We start from the raw sequence: 7,500 nt of genomic DNA on the forward strand, positions 1-7,500 counted from the left end.
CAGCGTCACTCATCCTGTGAGTGGACACACCGCCATAGTGACAGTATTGGGCAGCGCCACCCATCCTGTGAGTGGACACACCACCATAGTGACAGTATTGGGCAGCGTCACTCATCCTGTGAGTGGACACACCGCCATAGTGACAGTATTGGGCAGCACCACTCATCCTGTGAGTGGACACACCGCCATGGTGACAGTATTGGGCAGCGCCACTCATCCTTTGAGTGGACACACCGCCATAGTGACAGTATTGGGCAGCGCCACTCATCCTGTGAGTGGACATACCGCCATAGTGACAGTATTGGGCAGCACCACTCATCCTGTGAGTGGACACACCGCCATAGTGACAGTATTGGGCAGCGTCACTCATCCTGTGAGTGGACATACCGCCATAGTGACAGTATTGGGCAGCGTCACTCATCCTGTGAGTGGACACACCGCCATAGTGACAGTATTGGGCAGTGCCACTCATCCTTTGAGTGGACACACCGCCATAGTGACAGTATTGGGCAGCGCCACTCATCCTGTGAGTGGACACACCGCCATAGTGACAATATTGGGCAGCACCACTCATCCTGTGAGTGGACACACCGCCATAGTGACAGTATTGGGCAGCGTCACTCATCTTGTGAGTGGACACACCGCCATAGTGACAGTATTGGGCAGCGCCACTCATCCTGTGAGTGGACACACCGCCATAGTGACAGTATTGGGCAGCACCACTCATCCTGTGAGTGGACACACCGCCATAGTGACAGTATTGGGCAGCGTCACTCATCTTGTGAGTGGACACACCGCCATAGTGACAGTATTGGGCAGCGCCACTCATCCTGTGAGTGGACACACCGCCATAGTGACAGTATTGGGCAGCGCCACTCATCCTGTGAGTGGACACACCGCCATAGTGACAGTATTGGGCAGCGTCACTCATCCTGTGAGTGGACACACCGCCATAGTGACAGTATTGGGCAGCGTCACTCATCCTGTGAGTGGACACACCGCCATAGTGACAGTATTGGGCAGCGTCACTCATCCTGTGAGTGAACACACCGCCATAGTGACAGTATTGGGCAGCGTCACTCATCCTGTGAGTGGACACACCGCCATAGTGACAGTATTGGGCAGCGCCACTCATCCTGTGAGTGGACACACCGCCATAGTGACAGTATTGGGCAGCGCCACTCATCCTGTGAGTGGACACACCGCCATAGTGACAGTATTGGGCAGCGCCACTCATCCTGTGAGTGAACACACCGCCATAGTGACAGTATTGGGCAGCGCCACTCATCCTGTGAGTGGACACACCGCCATAGTGGACAGTATTGGGCAGCGCCACTCATCCTGTGAGTGGACACACCGCCATAGCAGCATGTACAACATTCCTCCAATAGGAAGAAAACCCACTGGGCTTGTTCATCCTGTCACTTGTACCCAGACACAGCTGGGTACCATGTACAAAAAAATCACTATACCACCACGGATTCAAAGGTTCAAATGACTCAGGGGACGGCATCGGGGCTAGAAGACGGGAACCAGGAGCTGGAGCTCATTCCTCGCAAGCACAAAATAGGTGAGTACACACACACCCACACACACACACACACACACACACACACACACACACACCCACACACACACACACACACACAACACACAACACCAGATCAACAAACATATGGCCAACTTTCTGGAGCGTGAATTACACGCCCCCTCCCAGTCGCTAACTCCTCTAATCTTATCACTTGAAAATTCCCCCCATTGTATTCACACCCCATTATCAGCGTAGTCACTGATCACGCTACACTCTCCCCCTTTGCCCATTAACCAATCACCCCTAGAGCTATAGAAGAACAACTTTCTTCTGTTCTTCATGAGCAGAGAACGCAGTGATACGTCACATGTTTCACACACCTTGCACCCAGTAAGACAACCATGACTAGGGATGTAGCAGGTGTGTATGTGTGTGTGTAGGGGGGAGCACACACACGCACACCGCGCACGCACACGCGCGCGCGCCACACGCGCAACACACACACACACACACACACACACACACACACACACACACACACACACACACACACACACAAGGGGCTCCTGAAAATGACCAGGAGAAGGCAACGCCCGTGAAGTATTTGACATGTGGTATCACCTTCTCGACACAAGAGTGTCACCCTTTCGACACAAGAGTGTCACCTTCCCGACACAAGAGGTCAGTCAGTCAGTCAGGAAGGCGACACAGATTTGAGGGCGCGCGTGACCCGCGCGCCAAACATGACTGGCAACAAACCCGGAATTAATGAATTAACCCCCCCCCCCCCCCCCGGCTGCCAGCACCCGCCAAGTCACTTATCGTACAGCGAGATCCTCCCCCCCCCCCCAACCCCACTCCACCACCCTTACTCTTCCTTAACACAATGATGACAGCTAAAATAAGAATAGAAACTACACACTGAGAGTCTACCATGACAGGCGTGTGAGGTTCGCCCGCCACCAATTTGCCACCCCCTCGCCAAAGCGGGAATTTGCAACTCACGAAGGCGCTTCTGTGGAAATGCAGACCCGCCCCATTCATCGTGGCATAATGTAAACAAACTCTACCACCAGCACCACGTGTCCTGATGGTCAACAAACTCTACCACCAGCACCACGTGTCCTGATGTCAACAAACTCTACCACCAGCACCACGTGTCCTGATGTAAACAAACTCTACCACCAGCACCACGTGTCCTGATGTAACAAACTCTACCACCAAGCACCACGTGTCCTGAGACGAGGAATGTTGGAAATCACATACAAATCGATTCGACAAAGTTCGTTTCCAGACTGTTAAAACAGCGTATAATTAATCCTTCAGTGTGTCGGGGGGGGGGAGGGACAGGCAAGCCAGTGTGTATTCATTACACGTTAGGCTTGTATCGAGGTCTTTCCCCCCCCCTCCAATAAGAAATAGATTAAGCTACTCTATCCCTTTGAGATGTATTTCTTCTTGTCTCAATAAACATACTTGAACTTGAAGCTACTTACTGCTAGGTAAACATTAAATTAATCTGCATTCAATTGACACACACGTCAATTTAAACGTAGTGAATACAAAATCGATATACTGTATTTTCAAAGATAAAATTTATTATATGTTATATTTTCGTGCATAATTAGCTCGAGGTTAGGCTTGGTTAGGCGTTTAGGTTCCGTTGGCGATTATTTACATTTGCAGTAGGTCGGTGAAGCATTATATATATATATATATATATATATATATATATATATATATATATATATATATATATATATATATATATATATATATATATAATATATATATATATATATATATATATTGTCGTACCTAGTAGCCAGAACGCACTTCTCAGCCTACTATGCAAGGCCCGATTTGCCTAATAAGCCAAGTTTTCATGGTTTGGATAGATACAGCGATAGCAGGCGGCTTGACGTCTGCGAGGCGCGCTCTCTCTCTCTCTCTCTCTCTCTCTCTCTCTCTCTCTCTCTCTCTCTCTATATATATATATATATATATATATATATATATATATATATATATATATATAAAATCAGATTCCAGAGTGCACGGTTTCCAGCATTTCTACTGAGAGAGAGAGAGAGAGAGAGGGGGGGGGAGGGAGAGGGAGAGAGGGGGGAGGGAGAGGGAGAGAGAGGGGGGGGGGGGAGCGCTTCGAACATAGGAAGAGAGCGCAACCCATGTTCCAAAAATGTTCAATCACCACCACCACTACTAGTCGTGTGTGAAGAAAAAGGTTCATTATAGCAAGTCGAGCGGATAATAAGAGATTTGGCTTACAATTCTGGCCTTGTGGCGCTTGTCTCTTAAACCAGACTTGAGCGAGCTCTAATCGAGTTAAGAGTTGACAGTTATCTATGTGGCCTCTCTCCAGTGTGGCGCCCTACAGGACGCCTCTGTAGCTATAGAGCCAGCCCGCGCTCTCTTGATTCCACAGCCCCGTTCCTGTGCCAGGTTAAGTCCACTACGGGCTCACCATAGCCCGTGCTACTTGCCCCGCTCCTGTGCCAGGTAAGTCCACTACGGGCTCACCATAGCCCGTGCTACTTGCCCCGCTCCTGTGCCAGGTAAGTCCACTACGGGCTCACCATAGCCCGTGCTACTTGCCCCGCTCCTGTGCCAGGTAAGCTACGGGCTCACCATAGCCCGTGCTACTTGGAACTTTTGTTCACGAGTAGCTGAATCTATAACTACTACTACTCTTGATTCAACACTCCCTAAACAATGCAACTATTTTTTTGCCTAACCCGAAACGTCAGAAAACGTTAATTTACGGGGGCTTTATTTCATTAAATACGTCGCATTTTAAACGTATTGGTCGATTCTATGAACCCTGGAATTTTACGGGCTGCTCAATATCACTGACATAAGAAATATATAAGAAATAACAAATAACTTTTTCCCGATACCTTGGGTTCACCCTCGTAGCGTAGGCCTACAACCCTCACCCTCGTAGCGTAGGCCTACAAACCCAACCTTCGTAGCGTAGGCCGTAGAAATGGAAACGTTTTAACTTTGGAAACAGGCTTACTTTCATTATCATCAGTGAGCAGATACCTGCTTGATGGGGTTCTGGGAGTTCTTCTATTCCCCAAGCCCGGCCCGAGGCCAGGCTTACCCTGAGAGAGCTTGGTCCAACAGGCTGGTGCTTGGAGCGGCCCGCAGGCCCTCCATATCCACCACCAGCCCGGTTGGTTCAGCCTCTCACAGACTTCACCTGTGAGAGCTTGATCCAACAGGGTGTTGCTTGGAGCGGCCCGCAAGTCCCCATATCCACCACAGCCCGGTTGGTCCAGCACTTCTTGAAGAAAACTATGTATAGTAGGCTGGTTGAGGGAGAGATTACTACAACCAGCCCAAAACAACAACAACCGCCCTTCCCCTTACCCTCCCCACAACAGCGTCCTCCCCCCACAACAGCATCTCCCCCCCCCTCCCCCACCCAAGATCCCCAACAATACAGGCGTCAAGAAAGACGTTTTCTATTGTACAGCATCGCCCGCCTACCCTCCGTAACGACTCCCTCGTGTACACAACAATTACAGCACACTATGCCTGCAACGAGGAAGGGGGGGGGGAGGAAAGAGAGAATGGAGGGTAAGAAGGAAAGGGGAGAGAGAGAATGGAAGAGGGAGGGGGAGGGTGGGAAGAGAAGTGCGAGGGGAAGGGATTATTCTTACACGACACTTGAAAAAATGTGCTTCTTTCAAGTTATGTATTCACCTAGTTGTGTTTGCGGGGGTTGAGCTCTGGCTCTTTGGTCCCGCCTCTCAACCGTCAATCAACAGGTGTACAGATTCCTGAGCTCTATCATACTTATATTTGAAACTGTGTATGGAGTCAGCCTCCACCACATCACTTCCTAGTGCATTCCATTTAACTACTGACACTGAAAAAATATTTCTAACGTCTCTGTGGCTCATCGGGTACTAAGTTTCCATCTGTGTCCCCTTGTTCGTGTCCCACCCATGCTGAAGAGTTTGTCTTTGTCCACCCTGTCAATTCCCCTGAGAATTTTGTAGGTGGTTATCATGTCTCCCCCTACTCTTCTGTTTTCCAGGGACGTGAGTTTCAGCTCCTTTAGCCTTTCCTCGTAGCTCATTCCTCTCACTTCCGGGACGAGTCTGGTGGCATACCGCGTAGAGCAGGTTGAGGACTTGGGGGCCCTGGATGACGGACGGATGGGGGGCGTGGAGATGGATGTTTACGTGGATATGGTGTGGATGAAACTATGACACAAAAGGCCTATCTAGAGTATGTCGCAGGATGGTAAGGATAGACCTCCCCATGCCCCTCCTTAAACAGGATTGCTCCTATTGCGACAACCAAAGATTCCCATGAAGTCTGTAGTGTGAATTTGACTGTCCATAGTGTTCAGCAAGAGATTTCTAGGCTGTTGAAATTGACGTCGATTCAACGTCGATAATGCAGATTCAACATTGATTTGGTTTACCCACTTTACCCATTTGTGGGGGGGGGGGGGAAGAGAGAGAGAGAGAGAGAGAGAGAGAGAGAGAGAGAGAGAGAGAGAGAGAGAGAGAGAGAGAGAGAGAGAGAGACAGAGACAGAGAGAGAGACAGAGAGAGAGAGAGAGAGAGAGAGAGAGAGAGAGAGAGAGAGAGAGAGAGAGAGAGAGAGAGAGAGAGAGAGAGAGAGAGAGAGAGAGAGAGAGAGAGACAGAGAGAGAGAGAGAGAGAGAGAGAGAGAGAGAGAGAGAGAGAGAGAGAGAGAGAGAGAGAGAGAGAGAGAGAGAGAGAGAGAGAGAGAGAGAGAGGAAAAGGAGGCAAGAAGTGAAGGAAGGAGGCAAGAAGTGAAAGAAGGAGGCCAGGAGGGAGGAATAATACAGCCAGATACTCAGCCACTCCACCGTAAGTCTGGCATACTCGAACGAGAGAGGGGGAGGCGGTAGGTGTGCTCCTTCACCCTCCACTCCACCTGCTACACGAGGGCCACCGACGGAGCCACAATGTAAGGAGCAACGGGTATATATCCGCACCCTCAGGCAACACCTTCAGGCAACACCCTCAGGCAATACCTTCAGGCTACATCCTCAGGCAACACCTTCAGGCAACACCTTCAAGCAACACTCTCAGGAAACACCTTCAGGCAACACCTTCAGGCAACACCCTCAGGCAACACCCTTAGAGAACACCCTCAGGCAACACCTTCAGGCAACACCTTCAGGCAACATCTTCAGGCAACACCCTCAGGCAACACCCTCAGGCAACACCCTCAAGCAACACCTTCAGGGAACACCTTCAGGGAACACCCTCAGGCAACACCCTCAGGCAACACCCTCAGGCAACACCCTCAGGTAACACCCTCAGGCAACACCTTCAGGCAACACCCTCAAGCAACACCCCTCAAGCAACACCTTCAGGCAACACCCTCAGGCAACACCCTCAGGCAACACCTTCAGGCAACACCTTCAGAGAACACCTTCAGGCAACACCCTCAGGCAACACCTTCAGAGAACACCCTCAGGCAACACCTTCAGAGAACACCTTCAGGCAACACCTTCAGAGAACACCTTCAGAGAACACCTTCAGGCAACACCCTCAGAGAACCAATATATTGCACATTACCTGGAGGTTACCTGGAGTCGGTTCCTAGAGTTATTCTCCTCCTCAAGCCTGCCCCTCCCCCCTAACCTTGTTCCGTCATAACTTGGTCTAAAGTAGCAACATAAGTTACCATTAAGAAGAGAATGGGAAGAAAAAAAAAGAGGCATCGCTCCATCATACGTCAGTAGAGACACCTTGACTACTCAGTAAACTAGCTCCATAACCCGCACAGATGCTACACAAAGTGAACCCAGCGGGATCTCCACTATAGCAGGACAAGAGTCAGTCCTCCACCTGACTCGTTTTCCCACACTGAAACCCTTATACTGAGTATCGTTAAGTTGGGCTGGATTAGCTTCGGTAAGATTTAATACGACACAGAACCGCCCTCGGTAA

The 7,500-nt window shown here is 50.0% G+C and overlaps 1 protein-coding gene across 3 annotated transcripts in view; it reads right to left on the bottom strand.

Annotated features, from left to right (window-relative positions):
* Window positions 1-7,500, bottom strand: part of Syx6 (Syntaxin 6) — a 73,213-nt gene that overhangs the window by 51,032 nt on the left and 14,681 nt on the right. The gene's annotated exons all lie outside the window — the stretch shown is intronic.

The sequence above is a fragment of the Procambarus clarkii genome, chromosome 74, assembly GCF_040958095.1.
Source record: "Procambarus clarkii isolate CNS0578487 chromosome 74, FALCON_Pclarkii_2.0, whole genome shotgun sequence".
Taxonomy (NCBI): domain Eukaryota; kingdom Metazoa; phylum Arthropoda; class Malacostraca; order Decapoda; family Cambaridae; genus Procambarus; species Procambarus clarkii.